This window comes from Rhinolophus sinicus, linkage group LG03 (assembly GCF_036562045.2).
Source record: "Rhinolophus sinicus isolate RSC01 linkage group LG03, ASM3656204v1, whole genome shotgun sequence".
In the NCBI taxonomy this organism is placed as follows: Eukaryota; Metazoa; Chordata; class Mammalia; order Chiroptera; family Rhinolophidae; genus Rhinolophus; species Rhinolophus sinicus.
This window is the reverse complement of record NC_133753.1, coordinates 52,819,510-52,837,395: the sequence shown is the minus strand read 5'-3', so window position 1 is coordinate 52,837,395 and position 17,886 is coordinate 52,819,510.

Below are 17,886 nucleotides of genomic sequence, written 5' to 3'. Positions count from 1 at the left end.
CATCTTACATTCCACAGGTATCATCTTTAATATCTTTAATCAACACAGAGGGCTTGTTAATTAGCATAATACATGTTAGAGATTATTTTTCACTGGTAAAATAAGTAGTATTCAAAAGATGTGGATAGGCTAGGAATATTGTATTGGCTCTTCTACGTTGCTTGAACATGGATAGGGTGTGACAATCAGCGAACCCTTTAGTCTCTTCCCTTTGGAATAGCACTCTATGCTGAGAATTCCAATTCATTCTGGCTACAACCACTTAAGAAGGTTTTTGTGGCCTGACTTCAACTAGATGATTATCTCAGTCATGTTACATCTGCCTTGAGTGAATCTTCCATGCAAATTACTGGAGTGCTTATAAGAAAAGAAAGCTAGGATTTTAGCAAGCTTACACTGCAGTTTGGGTGACTGCTTTTATTCCTGCTTACTAATAAGAATGTGTAAGTGTGGCAGAATTTGACCTAGAATTTGATTCAATTATGAAAATCCACGTAATAGATTATAGGGGGAGGAGACTGATAGCCCTTGCCTACCTCTAACAACTGGAAGCTTCCAGTAGAGCTAATAATCAGAATCAATTAAACTGGCTTAAGTCATTTTGGAAATACACCAGGTAAGACAGTCTGCTTTAGGAGGCCTTTGGTTCTTTGGTAGATGAATATGTGTTCTCTCCTTCTATGTAGCATTGAGTACCATCCTTGTAGAAATAGAAAATGTTAATGCTGAAAAGAAACTTAAAATCATATAGTCTGATTCTTCATGTTATACACGGAGAAAGTAAGGCTCAAAAAGATTGTTACATTCTCAGTTAATGCACAAGCTAGTTAGTGGTGAAACAGGGACTAGGTCATGGATCTTATGACCCAGAAGTCTCATTGCCACACATGGAGCCATATTTTCCAATCCAAGACACATGAGATATGTGATCTAGAAAGTCTGATATGATTTATGGGGCTGATAGGACAGAAGACTTGGGATTCCAAAGGTGCTAGCAAACCATCCTCATGGCTTTGAGTCGTCCTTACTGCTCCCTACTTACCCATTTCCCCACTGCTATGATTCTGTATTTTTTAATCTCCTTTCACCACACTAGGAAGTTCCTCATTAGCACAACTGGGGGATCCAACACTATTACATTGGCTCCTTTTTCCCATTTCTGTACCCTCTCATAATGTAGGTCAAGAAAAAAGTGTGTTTCCTTTTGTTATAAGGGTGCATAATGAATTTTTCTATTTGTCCAAACTGACCATTTCTTAATGGTCTCTGGCTTATCCATAAGGTAAAAATGCTGGAAAATTGTATAAAGTAAGACCTATTTCATTGTCTGACTACAGCCCGTGTTAATAATGGTAATTTTTAATTCAACAGTTTTGGACCCAAATTTAGTGATTTATTCAGAGTCCTAAATCTCCACCTCTGTGTTTTGTGAATGTGTACTTACCATTTGCACAAGACCCTTCACTCTCTCTGAAGGTCTAGGAATGAACACATGGTCCCAAAGGATACAATACTCCAAATATCATTAGTAAGAAAGTATATATGGTTCCCTGATAGCCATATTGATTGACAAATTAAACTCAAGAATTAGAGACGCCAGATTGAAAAGGATTTTAAAGATCCTTCAGGCCAACTGTCCCTGTCAACGGGTCATCCAAGTTCTGTTCACACACTGTCACTTGTCACTGACTGAAATGCTCTTTTCCCAGAGACAGTTTATTCTTGGGGCAGCTTTAACAGTTCTTATTTGAATAAAACAGTTCTTATTTAAATAAAAATACTTCTCCTTGTGACTTCCACCCACTAGACTCTTTTTCTTTGGTGTCATGATGAATAAATACATCCAATTTTCCTTTTACTTATCAGCCCTTTAAATATTTGAAAGTAGTTTTCATGCCCTCATCAGAGCTTTAAAACAAAATTATTGAAGAGCACAGAATGAACTCTTAACTTTTCTTCTGATTATGCTTTTATACATCTGATAGATACAACAACTGACACAAAATATTTTAAAACTTTTATTAACTTTTTACATAAATAATCAAGTTTAGTAGAAGTATTTGAAAATTGCAGATAAATATGAATATGAGTATTCCCAGAAACAGATGAGACAAAGGTTTGAGTGTAAGCAGATTATTTGGGAAATGCAAAGTATCTTAGGGGAGTGGAGAAGTAGTATACGGAAGAGCATCCAGCCAATGCAAAGTGTGTTACTAAGCCAGCCATCCCAGTCTGCATCTAGAGAGAAACCTCATGGAGAAACACTGGGAAACACTGCAAAATAAGTGCCTCAGAATTATGCCACCTCAGGAGGGAGCTACTATCTCAGCATTTTCAGCCTGCTCACAGACAAGCTGTCTTCCATGGTTCTGTAATAAAAAGCTCTCAGGCGCCAAGGAAGCCATTAGAAGTTGGCTCGATTAGTGCATAGGACACTGACAGGGTCTGGGATAATAAGCAAAATAATGATAACTATTAATGATGAACATTTTGATGGACTTCCATCCCGAATTTTTTAAATATGTAGATTTACCAGAATATAAATTATCATAAAAATAAGGTCATTGTACAATATTAATTTTCAGCCTGCTTTAACACTTAGTAATACCATATAGTGCAACTTTCTATGTCAATAAATATATATCTACTTATATTGTTTATTTAATTCCCTGGTTAGACATTTAGATTGGTTCCAGGTTCTTGCTGCTCTTAAGGGAGATGCTTTATTTCAGTTTCACTGAACAATGAATTATATTTGGTTCAGTTGCCACTTGACTATATATTTATTATGATAATGCTTAAAAGATATAAACAGTGTGGGAAAGAGTACTATATATTCAAATTCCATTGATTCATACTTGCTTAGAAATATTAATACAGATAAGTTTGAATTCAAAATACTATTTTATATCTTGTGATTGTATCACAAGATACAGCCATTTAGATTACAGAGATTCAACTTGATGCATTTCATTTAACACCACTACCACAATTTAGGATCCGTTTCTTTATATTTACAAAGATTGATTTGGATTTTAGCTCCATATCACAGTTCAGATCCATCGTGGCCTCTCATGTGCAGTTATTTAGTGGGAGTACTTTCCTTTCTTCTCAGAGTGCTTGCCATTTGTTAGTTTATAGCAATGCTAAATTATGCATCATATCTCCATGGTTTCAACTTGTTCAGTGAGTGTGATATTGTCTTAGGTAGGTCTCCTGGGAAACAGACTGAGATGGAGATTTGCATGCAGGAGGTTTAATGGGGAGTTGTCTGAGAAACATAACTTGACCTCATCTGGAGACAATTTATCCTGGATTCTAGTTATTCTTTTTTTCCTGGAGAAATTTATAAGAAGATTAGTGGGAAAAAATTCCAAATCCTGATGTTACATTTGATCCTGATACCCAGCACCTCTCTCCTCTGCCACACACCCCATACCCCTTAACATCCAATTAGCCCTCCTGTGGGACTAGGTTGCTTGTCTGGTGGGGATATCCAGACTCTTTTCCTTGAAGGACCTGAGCCACTAGTTACCATGTCTGTTGTAGGCTGTGGATGCTACATGTGTCCATTTTCTATCCACATTGGTAGGGGAGTTATCAGGAAACATTCCAGTGGCTTACCTGAGGGCTAACTAGTCTTGCTTTCCCCCACTGTGTAACAGCAGCGCCATCTCATTCCAGTTAATTACCCTGCCAGGATGGGAACCCTTTTCCTTCCCGGCTAGCCTTTGGCACAAGGAATCTGAAATGACCAGGTGGCAGCCATAGCTTAAAGTTTAATGCAACTCATTACTGGGTCCATTTTTGGAATCGTGTCCCCTGTGCAAACTAGAACCTCTAGGCCAGCAGAGGATGGAGCTGCAGTGACGGGAAGCACGTGGAGTGCTGTGGAAAAAGGTCCTCCTACTTCACAACCTTGGGTTCCCTGTTTGGAAAATATCACCATACAATGGTCATTGATTTGAGGTGTCAACCTTATCCTGAAGGATAGTGCCCATCCACATATGATGCTGTGCTTTCAAAAGTCCATTCCACCTATCAGGCCTCCAGGTTTTGGGTGGTGCATTAGGTAATAGGATCAGTGAATCCCGTGGTCACAGGTCCACCACCACACCTTGTTTGTAAATAGCTCAATTGGTCTGCGACAGTGATCCTTTGTATAATGGTGTTGGCTGAGGCACTGTGGGCAGGAAAATTAAACCCATACCTGGAATAGATGTCAATATTTAATTTGGAGGGGATGTCTCAGCAAGCCCCAGAGCACTGGACCCCAATGATGTGGGTAGGCCTGAATTTTCATAGGGTTTTTCTCTTATACTCAGGAATACATATGTCTTACCAAGGTGTATGGAGTAGTTGCCCATGTCACACTCATTAAATCCAACTAACATCTCTAATGTTATAGAACAATGTGATGTTCTATAGGATGTCCAGATGGTCCAGGTATTTTCCACTATATTATAACAAAGTGTAGGAGAGTTAACTTATTTCTGAGGCAAGACCATTAATGTATACTGTTGTCCATCTTATGAAAACCAAACTGCTAATGCTCTTCCTGCTTGCTAGGTATTGAGAACACATTTGCCAGACTAATAGCCCCATACCACGTATCCGGGGCTATGTTAACCTGCTATAACAAAGATATCACATCCATCACAGTAGATATAATTAAGGTTACAGCTTAGTTAAGTTTGAGACATTATCCACTTTGCATTTTAGAGGCCAGACTAGACAATTACGTAGGGATATGATGGGTATCATTTAAGTCTTTGAAGATGGTACTGACTTCTACGAGTCCCCCTAGAAGTAGTATTCTTTTTTATTTTATTGCCTTCCAAGGATGTAGAGGGGAATTTCAGGGGTTTCCACGTGGCCTTTCCTATTATGTTAGCTGTTCTTTCATGGGTCAGGAAACCAATGTGAGTGTTCTGCCAATTGCTGAGTATATCTACTGTAATTGTGTATTAAGTTACCAGGGAAATCACCATTAGGTCATTTATATTTACTTTTATTTTTGGAACCAATGGACTCACTATGAGATGGACTTGGGCCGAGACTCCATTTATTACCTGACCTCCTTCCTTATTGCAGCAGAGGTGTCATGATAACACTTTGGACCACTGGGTATTCAACTCAGTGTTCACTCAGACCTTGTATCTAACATTGCTCAAAAACTTCTATATATTCCCTTTCCTCAGTTTATAATTACCCGAGAAAAGACTTTTTGGAGAAGCACTGGGAAAATCACTATTGTACTTACTACTTACTTACACAGTAGTACACTTACTACTGTGTTGCAGTGTCCTTCCTCAGGGGGCCTGCTTTCTCTTTTAATTGATGGGTTCTGAGTCTGAAAACTGCTTCAGGTCTGGAAACTAGGCAAGGTCTGATATCTTCTCACTGGGGCAGCTGACCCCAATCTTCTGCTCATCCTGTAATATATATCATTGATTGATTGTATATAGTAAGCAATAGCCTTGTTGGATGCCTGCCTTGCTCCTGGATACATGTTTTATTAGCCGTCTCCGTAGATCACCTTGGGTCAGGCTTCCCTGGCTGCCATTCTATCCTCGCTGCCCAAGAGAATAATTATACCACCTTGCTTCTGACAATTCGGTGCTACCACACGGCTTCTATTCCAGGATCATACCATTGCTATTAGGGAGCCCAGCTCTGTTACAGAATTTCTTACTATCAGCGCCTTTTGGTAGAAGACAGGCGCTGCAGAGCATGTGCGTGTTGCTGCTGCCCATCCTCACCGCTATGTTACTGCCTTGGTAAATGGAATATCCTCAGGGCCAAACCAAGGAATATAATTAGATGTTGAATTTTCCACTTCATTTAACATAGGTCATTGCTTTTCCCAAGCTCCTAAGAGCCATCCCAGCCACTGATTAGAACTGGATGTCAAGATCCTTGCCAGAGTGTTAAATCCAATGTCATGGTAGAGTGCCTCTATGTCAACAAAGTCTCCCTTATTCTGCTTTGTATTCTACTCCCCTTGATTCAGCATCTTTGGAAACTGCGTCCTTGCACATGTTGCTACATGTTACTGCGATGCTACTGCTCATTTGTAGCTCATCCCTCTCCTGCCTTAGCAGACCTGGCACTTCCTAATTACGCTGAGATTTGACCCTAGTTATTGGTCTGGTTGCCAGGAGAAGAGTTGGTGGCAGATCCTAAGAAGGGCAAGCATTGTCTTATAAGCCACCTGCCTATCTGAAATATCTGCTTATTCTTCAAGCAAAGCAGTACCCACCTTCTAATAAGAACGAGTGGAACATTTCTGCAGCCTCAGAGGATTTAAACATAGTAGAGGTTCAGAGTTCTGAGATGATCTACCCAGAATCCTTAACCCAACTCACAGGGTCTCATTCCTTCTATCTCAGGGCCCTGACTTTGGCATAGAAAACTTTTAGGGTTGAGAATGAAATCTTTTCTAAAATTCTGCTACTCTTAAGATTAGGCCGTGAGCCAATGAGGTCTCCTTTAAGTGCTACCTACTAAGATCTTTAGTATTTACACTTTGCTTTGAATTGATGAGTGAGCATCCTGAGCCTATTATTTCTTTTTTCACTTCAAAGCATTGATGGTGTTCAGCAACAGCTATACAATTCACAATCCTTATAATTATAATGCCAGAAATCTTGCACAAGCCAGTGCATCCTCATCCAGAGCCCATTCCCGTTAGCCACAGTTAGAAAGCTTTAATGATTTTAGTGCTTCAGCATGCCAGCGACTATCAGTACTCTACCTACCATTAGTAATGACGGTCTCCTTGGCAGCCGGCCAGCAAGTGATCCAACCCCTGAATACCATCCTTAGAGTCTGCTTCCTAGGCGTTCCTAATACCAGTGTGTCATGGGAGGGGTTTTCTAGAGGCAGAATTTGAGACAGGGATTCATGTGCAGATGCCTTATTGTAGCGCACTTCAGGAAAACCCTAAAAGAGATAGAAGGAAGGAGGATAAGGAAGGGGAAAGGACATTGCTGTGATGTGATCCCAGGTTAAGTCTGACTTTTGCCTGAACAGTGGGGGTGGGCCCTCTGAAATATAAATCATACTGAGAGTTTTCCCAGCTTGAGGTATGGGACCAGGCTTTTAGATTCCTGTATTAATAATTTATTAGCACCTCCACCACTACCACGTGCACCTGGCATAGAACTTTTGTACTTTAAGCAAAGAGTACATATACTTTAAGCATGTACTAGACATCTGGATAACTTTTTTTTAGTAAGTGGTCTCAGACCTTTCTTGCTGTTTCCTTTCTTCCAGGATTTCCTGGTTAATTCTATTGGAAAGTAGTACTGAAACCAAAAATCTATAGCTCCTGAAGGATTTCCATTTGTCAAACTATGATATTTAAACAACAAAATAATAGTGTAAGTAATAACAGTTATTTAAAGAATTGATGAAAAAGATGAGACTGTGAAGGTCATGTGTGGATAAGAATATGCAAAAGAAAAAATTCATATAAAGTACGCAGAAAGATAATTATAAATATAAAAGTGTTGATTATAATAGACCTAACGTTAATTCTAGATGCACATGGGAGTTGGTGATGGGCAAAGATGCTGATAATTTTAGGAATAGAGGTGGAAAAGATAGTTCTTTTTAAAAAGTTATGAGTTCATAGTGATCTTCCCAATTTACCATATGTGCCTATACCCAACTTTTCTTATCAACTATGTTTTTTTGGACAAGTGAGATCTTCTATTACATTGACACAGATTCAATTTTATGCTCATTCCTGTGATGAAGTTCAGAGTCTAGAATCGTGAAAATTCAAACATGAGCTTTCAGCTCAGTACTGAAATATCATTCCTTCCTCTTCACTTGGCACGATTATTGGTGGTCACTTCTCTTGTGGTTCCATAAAAATAATAACTAATATATGCCAGAGACTCTTTTAACACTTCATATTATTGCTCTTACTCTTCACAGTAACCTTATGAAATAGGAAATATTGTTATCTTGATTTTTCAAATTAGAAAATGAAGGCTTAGAGAGGTTAAGTGAAAAGGTTGCACAGCTAGTAAACAAATGAGTCACACAGCTATTGCTGTTCACTGTAGAAAATGAAATCCCAAGATAGCTGGTTTTCAAAAATTAAAAAATGAAGAATAATTTTTGTTTCTGTGTTCATCTGTTTTACTTGCAACAACAGCCTTCTATCTACCCGTCTGTGGCAAGAAAAGAAGTAAAAGCAACTGTTATGGTTCAGAACATTTAGTGTTTAAAAGAAAGAAAAGGGAAGGTCTGTTTGCAATAGAAAAGTTGGTATTAGGTTCGGGGGTGGGGGGTGGCAGACATAAATACACCTAAACACTGACCCAGTGCAATTACTTCCGAAACAGATGGCAAATTACTTTTTTTAAAAAAGCCTTTATACAAGAAAATAAGCAAGAAGTTACATTGGACTAAAATGCAATCCACGAGGACAAATATGGCTTTAAGGATACTATTCAAGAAACTTCCTGTAGCTCCACTCAAAATGATAGCTCCTGGAAAGAGAGGGGGGAAAAAAAAGGAATCTCTCAGCTGTTATTTCAGTTAGTAGGATGTATACATTCCTCCTGGGGTAAAGTTCCAAGTTACCTAACTCCAAACATTATCAGCAAGGTGAGGAGAGAAATTAAAAATAGTACCCCCAGCAAAATGATTTGAACCTTCTCCTAAAGGGACAAATTTACCTTGAAATGTGCCAGATGCTATGTATTGCTCCAACTTGCCATTTCAAGAGGCTATTGAAGCAAGAAAAAATAGAATGCCAACATAGCAGGAGAAAGTAGAGAAAAGGAGTTAAGGCAGTAGAAAGAAAATCCTATGATTAAGAGAATAAAACCCAAAGACGTTTATAAATCTAATTTTAAATAATTCATGGATCAAAGAAGAAATTGCCACATAAATTAGAAAATATTTGAACATACGACTTATCAAAGTTGTTGGATGCACCTACTTGCACCTACTGCAGTACCTAGGGAAAATTCATAGCCAACATACATATATCAGAAAACAAGAAAAGCTAAACATCTATTTTCTAAGCTTTCAAGAAACTATAAAAAGAATATTAAGTCAAACCTAGAGAAAATAGAAAGAGGGAAATAATAAAGCTAAGAGCAGAAATCAATAGAAAACAAATATAGCAAAAAATCAACAACACTAAAAGTTGATTCTTTAGGGCCGGCACGGTGACTCGGGTGGTTGGAGCTCTGTTGCTCCTAACTCCGAAGGCTGCTGGTTCGATTCCCACATGGGCCAGTGGGCTCTCAACCATAAGGTTGCCAGTTCAACTCCTCGAGTCCCGCAAGGGATGGTGGGCTGCACCCCCTGCAACTAGCAATGGCAACTGGACCTGGAGCTGAGCTGCACCCTCCACAACTAAGATTGAAAGGACAACAACTTGACTTGGAAAAAAAAAAGTCCTGGAAGTACACACTCTTCCCCAATAAAGTCCTGTTCATCTTCCCCAATAAAATCTTAAAAAATAAAAAAGTTGATTCTTTGAAAAGATTAATAAAATTTATAAACCTTTAGTAGGACTGATGAAATAAAAAGGGAGAAATGGCAAAAATTACCAGTATAAGGCAGAAAGAGAGCACTTCACTACAGGTCCTACACTAATTAAAAAGATATGAAAAAGATGAAAAAGTTTATGCCAATAAACTATTAAATAATGAATAAAAATTTGGATGAACTGGATAGTTACCTTAGAAACATATGTTACCATATAGAAAGTAAAAAGACAACTCACAGGGTGGGAGAAAATTGTTGTAAATCACATATCTGATAAGGAACTTCTATCTAGAATATAGAAAGAACACCTAAAACTCAATAATAAAAAGATAAACGACCTAATTTTTTAAATGGGCAAAAGATTTGAATAGCTATTTATCCAAAGAAAATATATGCATGACCAATAAACACATAGAAAGATGCTCAACATCATTAGTCATCAAGGAAATGTAAATCAAAACCACACTGACGTACCACTTTACACACACTAGGATGGTTATAAACAAAAAGATAGATAATAACAAATATTGGGAATGATGTGGAGAAATTGGAACCCTTGTACACTGCTGGTGGGAATGTAAGATAGTGCAAACACTTTGGAAAACAGTTTGGCAGTTCTTCAAATGATTAAACATAGAGTACCTTAGGACACTACAATTTTATTCCTAAGTACATACCCAAGAGAGTTGAAAACATATTTTCACACAAAAACTTGTCCATGAATGTTCATAATAGCATCATTTATAATAGGTCCAAAGTGGAAGCAACCCAAATATCCATTAGCTGATACATGGATAAACAAATTGTGGTATATCCATGCAGTGAAATATTATTCAGCCTGAATTAACACAATAGGTAAACATTTGCCTCTATTATCTTGTATATACAAAGCCTAATAAGAAAATTTTTGTTTGCTTATCTTTTTAAAATTAAGAATACACTTGAAACTTGGAAGAAAACAGGAAAGTTAGATCCTTGTTCATTAGTAAAACTTGTTCCTGTCCAAAACAACACTTTGACCCATCTACAAAGCTGCTATTATACATTACCCCAACTCAGTCTACTCAGTAAGCAGGGTAGATAGCAGCTTTGTATGGTTTAGAGAAAATATCTTCATCTTGTTTGTTTGTTGTTTATTGATTTACTTAGTTACTTATCTATCTTTTTTACCTATCTGAATTCTTCACTTTCTTCCTCACATCAGTGGTAATCCTGTAAATGTAGATATTCCTAGAACTTTTTGGATCAACTCCCATAGTAAGACATCCCCATTGAATAAATACAAATTGGGCATGGTAAAGTGAGGGAGTGGTGAAACAGTAGATATTTTGGAAGCATAGACATCAATATTAGGGCAGTTCTCTATGACATAGTTGGGGGCTACAGTCATAACACAGCAGGGTAAAAGGGCAGAAATTGCAATGCCAACCAACTTGTAATATGTGCCTGGAGAACTGTGTTGAGAAGGATTCTGTATCCTAGATTCAGAGGGAAAGTGTTTCTGGCTTATTAAGGGAGAAAGGGCAGCATGTCTGTCAGCCAAATTCTATCCCTTCAGTGGAGGTTTCCAGAGCAAGAGCTGCCTGATAGTGGGTAGTAGGAAAACTTGAACAAAGGAACCACCAACATAAGGCAAAGGTTGAGATAACATGACCCAGATTATGGCAATATTATGAAGGAATCAGACCTAAAAAAGACTGGATAAATGAGTAATAGCTTTGGAGTAAGGAAAATTCAATTCAATGATGCAGATGCAGAAGGGAAATACTTTTCTACTCGTAGTTTGGGATCTCTGTGCTAGAGGTCTCTGTTTCTGGCTCAGACACTTTGCTGTGCTATTCTGAAATAAATGTGGCAAAATTTCAGAGCTGGAGTACAGGAAGTCCTTCTACAATAATGATCAGGTTCTATCACACCTCACTTTACCTAGTTTGTGATCCAAACAGAATACCCAGTCTAAAAAAAGTGTAAACAGTAGCAGCCGGGAGAGGTACCCAAAGAAGCCTTCAAAGATAATGACACCGAAGGAGAACACAGATGCTTTTAGAAGAAAAAGAGTGATTTCATGAGGGTGTGTAGCCTCCAAAAATTGAGTAATTAAAACTGCATGAGGTCCTCAAGCTGTAGAGCTGTTAATACTTGTAGAGGCTGTTGGATTTCCAGAATCCAAAAATATATCCATCACTAGTATGGGTACATTCTGAGAATTTTGGACCTTTAGGAGACTGGAGATACTGAAAATAATTGCCATGAAGTTGGCAATAATTTAGCTAAGATTTTTAGTTGGAAAGAATACAGATTTTCAAGGGACTTCAAGAAATGTGAAGTGGAGTCGAGTGTAATATAGGAATAGAAATGGGACAATGAGGAAGATAGAGATTTCTGAGGAAGTAGAAAACAGGGCTGTAAGAAACTTTGCTTTATAGAAACTGGCACTAGAAAATCATCCTCATTCATTTTTCAGTTTGTTCATTTATTTATTCCCTCACCCAACAACAACAAATCTGCTTGAAATCTGTCCATGGATGTGTAATTCAGTGGTCAGCTGGGGATTTGGGTAGAGTTTATACACGGAATTTTGGACTCTTCCTCTCTGGTGCTCTTTTCCTGTTGCCCCAAACTCTATCCTGTGGTTCTTTCAGCCAGGAAGACTGTGGGTTTTTTTCTTTTTTTAATCATAGTTTTAGCCACCCTGTGTTGTGCCAACTGTAGCTTGTCCTCAGGTTAAAAGCTATAAACATGGGAAACTAATTCCATGCCATTCCCTTCAGCCAAGTATAATTTTTCTTCCATAAATTGTCTGCTTTTGGTCACCCTCCAGTGTTGTGTTTTGTTTTGTTTTGTTTTGTATTGTGTCCAGAGTTTAGTTATGTGCACGAGGGTTGGTCCAATAGATTACTCAGCTATACCCAAATTTGAGCCTCTTTCCTTTTTTTTTTACCAAAAAAAATCTATTCAATTGTCAAGAATCAGTTAAGACATTACTTTCTCAGAGAAACCCTCCCTTTCTCCCACCTCCTGAAAGTTACTAGCTACCCAAGGGTTGGTTAGGTGTTCCTTTCATAGGATCTTGTGTTCAATTTGCTTATTGTGTATATTTCTTTCACAATTGACTATAAGAATTTGAGCTTAGGGACCCTAGTTTATTTATCTTTATATCACTAGTGGCTAGTATAAGATCAGTATATCAGCTAAGTATGTACTGATAATACATATAAACATATATGTATAATTTATATATATATGTATGTGTATATATATATACATACAGATTCTCTCCCTGTTGGTAAGTGTGTAGTATCCAGACAATCAAGTCACAGAGTTCAAGGGGCATGTCTAACCTAACTGTTGGTATAGTAAGGGTAGGATGGTTATGGAAAGGGTCAGGTAGACTAGGGTGGTAGGAAGGGTTCCAGACCCAGCAGTGGGAATGACCATTCCAACTAGGAATGGAGGTAAAATGTATGTCCTGTTAAGCAGGCACCGATGGTACAGGGGCCAGAGAAGAAGGCAGTCACAAGGTAGGTCTATACGAGTGGGTGCCACAGGAATTCTCATTTCATTCACACCAACTAATTCTAAATTCTACTCAGTTTCAGATAGCTTTGGGACTGGGTGAGTCTGGCCTTCAGTCTGGTGATCTTCAACCATTAAAGTGTATTTCTTCTAGGGGATACATCAATCCTGGTCCCAGAAATGTCATAATTTTTTATTCATTTCATTAGGCCCTGAGCTTGTACGGGCCCTTAAAAGGCCCCTAACTTAAGTGAAAATACCTGTGGCAGAGATCACAGTTTAGATGGTAGACAGTAATTGATAACTAGCTGATGCCAAGATCAGGCAAGAATGTGATACATGATGAGTGTTTAAAGAAAGCGTTAGCGGCATGTGTGGCAGTGGAATGGGTAAGATGAAAAAACAGCAACTGTAAAACATCTCCATAGCTTCACTGAAGGTCACTGTTTCAGGAGACCCTTGGTCAACTTTCCCTTCATAGGCTACAAAATCCCAGATACTTAAGATATAATGAATAATATTTTCCCTCTCTCTTATTAAAAAGGGAAATAACTTGTGGCTGTTAACCATGATTTGTGAGTAAGTCATACCCAGATTTTGTGCACCTTTCTAAGAAACAAATTTCACTTTATAATATCAAACAAAGCATCATGGATCTAAAGTGACTTTGTTTGAAATGTATGCTAAACTGCTGTTGATTGTCTCTATTAAACGACAAAGAAATACCTGCCTAGTAAATCTGTCTCAAATGAGATAATGGAGTTATGATAGGATACCATTACTGTTGAACATTTCAGCCCAAAAATCAACTGTAGGAAGGTTAGAACTCCATCCTCCTTAGAAGAAGATACCTGATGGTAGGCAAAAGACTCTGGCTTTGCTCCCAAAATGTTGGGGTGTGCAGTTCCATTTGAATATAAAAAAGTGTGTGTCCAAGCAGAGGACTAAAACTACGTAAGAGTTGAACGGCCGGTGTGGTGGTGTGCATATTGTGCAAAATTATTTTGAATAGAGAAGAATGAAGGGACAGCAGAGTAACCTTTGATTGATTTCTAGGTCTCTAGCGAGGCAAAAAATTAGTCCTAGCTAAAGGTTATTAACTCTAGTTTCCGCAAATGTGAAGCAGTCTGACTTAGCAGTGGCCAAAATATTGAGCTAAAAACATTTCTGGTTTCATGAAATCATTTTAAATGTAGTCCCAAAGCTTGGGTTAATAATATCCTATGTGTGAAAGAGAGAACTGCTATTGTATTTGGCATTGTGAAGTTTTTAAATTCCAAATAGTATGTTCAACTAAAGTTCAGGTACACAAAACACTTCCTGTTTGGTTTCTCTAAGTCTTAGTATGTAACGTTGTAGACAAGGCACTTTAGACACTATCGTCATCCTCCGTAGTACTCTAGAGGAAAGGGAGAGGATGCATGATACGTGTATCACGAAGCTCTTGGTCTGAAGGTATGGCTGTAAATGAGCTTAAAGCTATTCTAAAGTGAACAAGATTGAAAAAAAGCAACTTCAATGCTTTGGATAATGAACTTAGTTTCCAGGAAGTTCACATGTGCAGGGAATCCCAGAGAGGAGTGAGTAGAAAAGTGCTGAGTGATGAGGTGTTAAAGGCACACCCAGATGTTAATTGCTGCGTTTCTATTTCAAGCTTTCCATGTGTTTTCCTATTTGATTTACCCATTTAATAAGCATAAACCTATTTAAGTTACTCTTCTTTTGATAATGCAATGGCTGATAGCACTTCTATTCTTGTTTATCATCTCTTTTTTCAATATTCTTATATGATGCTTTGTATCAAGTAACTGGAATATGTTTGTTGTCACATCAGAAATATATTGCTCTAAAATTAGAAACTAAGCTTTTCATGAAGAAAATTTTAGTTACTCCACCCAATCTCTGAAATAAGATACACAGTCACTTAATCAAGATTGAGTTCTGTTACATAATTTCATATTATATGAGTGCTTGAAAAATGCATTTCTAAATACCTTTGAATCATTTTCCCCTCTCCATCATCTCTCCAACTCAGCTCATTATCTAAACCACCTAAGGTAAATTCTTTCCTATTCTTATGAAAAACTGATGAACAAATATTGGAATCTGAGTGATATAGGGTATAATATTTGAGTAACTGACCTGCTCACAGCCCCTTTCTGGACTAGACCAGAAGCAGCCCTTAAGCATAGGTGGCCATGCTTAAGTTTATAGGATCTCAAAATGCTAACTGCAGTTAATTAGATCCAAAGGTGGCAAACAGGTGAGTGAGCCTACCATGAGAGCTTTGGCTAAGAGTGGTGCCCTCATGCCCAATAACTGGTCAACACCAACAGAGACTTCTCTTAGAGAGTGCAGATGAGACACCTGCTGTGAAAGGGCGATTTCATTGTAATTGGCAGGAACAGTAGCAATAAAGATAGTAACTGAATGGCCGAGTACTACTAGAATTGGGAGCAATACAAGTCCACTGTTGCAGGATGATGAAGTAAGCAGATTGCTAAAGTTGTGTTGTTTCCTTAATGATACCCCCGGTTCTCTATGGCCTGGCTGCATGGTTCTTGAGACTAATTCCTTTTCTTCCAATGACCTCCCCTCTTTATAGCCACAATAGATCTTCATTAATTGAAATAACATAAGAATGTTCCTTACAATCTTAAAAAGCCCAGAGCGGGGCTTCTCAAATTTTAACATATACACTTGTACGTATCTCTTGGGGAGTTTGTTAAAATGCAGATTCTGATTCAGTAGGTCTGGGGTGTGGCCTGAGATTCTGTCTGTTACAAGTTTCCAGGTAATACTGATGCTATTACGCCATGGCTGTGGACAGGGCTTAGAGTACACCTGTTCTGTGGGCTATGTGCTGAGTGATTGATTAAACACTTACAAGATCCTGCTAAGATATACATCTATAAGGATCACCTCAAAGTCTTCAACAATAGAAGTTTAACACAGAGGAATCATCTAGTTCCATGCAGGCTGCTATAACAGAAATACCATACACTGGGGGGCGTATAAACAGCAGAAAGTCATTTCTCACAGTTCTGGAGGCTGGAAGTCCGAGATCAGAGTGCCAGCATGGTTGGGTTCTGGTGAGGGCCCTTTCCAGGGCTGCAAATGGCTGACTTCTAATTGTATCCTCGTGTGGTGGAGAGTCGAGAGAGGAAGCTCATCACAAGTAGTAAGGACCCAGATGAGTGTTCCTAGGCATTCCTAGCTCATAGCATGTGTCACTATCAATAGCTGAGACTGACATGAAACAGAGTTTTAAGCCAATAGACTGCAGTCTTTATGAGAAGAGGAAATGTAAAGACAGAGACACACAGGGAGAACACTATGTGAATACAGAGGCAGAGATTGGAACGATGCAGTTGCAAATCAAGGAATACCAAGAAGTGACAGCTGCTACTAGACACTAAGAATTGGCAAGGAAGGATTTCCCCTACAGGTCTCAAAGGGAGCATGGCCTTGATCTTGGACTCTTAGCCTCCCAAATTGTGAGACAATAAATTTATTTTCTGTTACGCCACCCAGTTTGTGGTATTTTGTAACAGCAGCCTGAGGAAACTAACATAATTTCTATTCTTTTAAATATATTAATGTGTATTTTATGGCCTAGAATATGGTCTGTCTTGGTGAATGTTCCATGTGACCTTGAGAAAAATGTATATTCTGCTGCCGTTTGGTGAAATATTTGCTAAATGTCAATTAGATCAAGTTGATTGATAGTGCTGTTCAGTGCAATTATATCCTTACTGATTTTCTGCCTGCTTGAACTATCAATTACTGAAAAAGGGGTGTTGAAGTCCTCAAATATATTATTGTATTTATCTATATTTCTTTGCAGTCCTATTACGTTTTGCCTCATGCATTTTGACACTTGATTTTTAGGTGTACACACATTAAAGATTGTTATGTCTCCTTGGAGAATTGACCTTTTTATCATTATAGAATACTCTTCTCTGTTACTGATAATTTTCCTTGTTCTGAAGTTAGCTTGGTTTGAAATTAATATGGTTACTCCAGCTTTCTTTTGATTAGCATTAGTATGGTGTGCTTTTCTCCATCTCTTGACTTTTTCATTTTAATAATTTATTTTTAATGTTTCAACAACTTGATTGATGTGTTTCATATACCTACAATTCACCCACATATTGTAGTATTCATGGCTTTTAGTATATTCACAAAGTTGTGCAACCATTATCACAATCAATTTTAGAACATTTTCATTAACCATCCACCCAAAGGAAAAAAAATAAAACCTTCTGATTACTTAGCCAACCCCCCATCATCTGCCAAGGCTAGGCAACCACTAATCTACTTTTTGTTTCTATAGAGTTGCCCATTCTGGACATTTCATATATTATATGGTCATATTAGAATAGAATCATATAGTATGTATGTTTTTTTGTGAATTGTTTCCTTAATATAGCATGTTTGCAAGGTTCATTAATATTGTAGTATGAATCAGTGCTTCCTTTTTGGTGCTGAAGCGTATTCCATTGTATGAATATACCACTTTTTATTTACCCATTATGGTTTATGATTATTTGGATTATTTTCACATTTTGGCTATTCTGAACAATGCTGCTATAAACATTTGTGTATAACTTTTTGTGCGTGGTATATATTTTCATTTTTCTTAAGTGTATACCAAGGAGTGGGTTGCTGGATCATGTTGTAACTCTATGTGTAACTTTTGAGGAACTGCCAGACTGTTTTCCACAATGGTTGCACAATTGTATATTCCTGCCACAGCATGTGAAGGTTTGAATTTCTCCATATCCTCCCCAACACTTGTTATTGTCTGTCTTTTTAATTACTATTGTCATCCTAAGGAACTGTTATCTC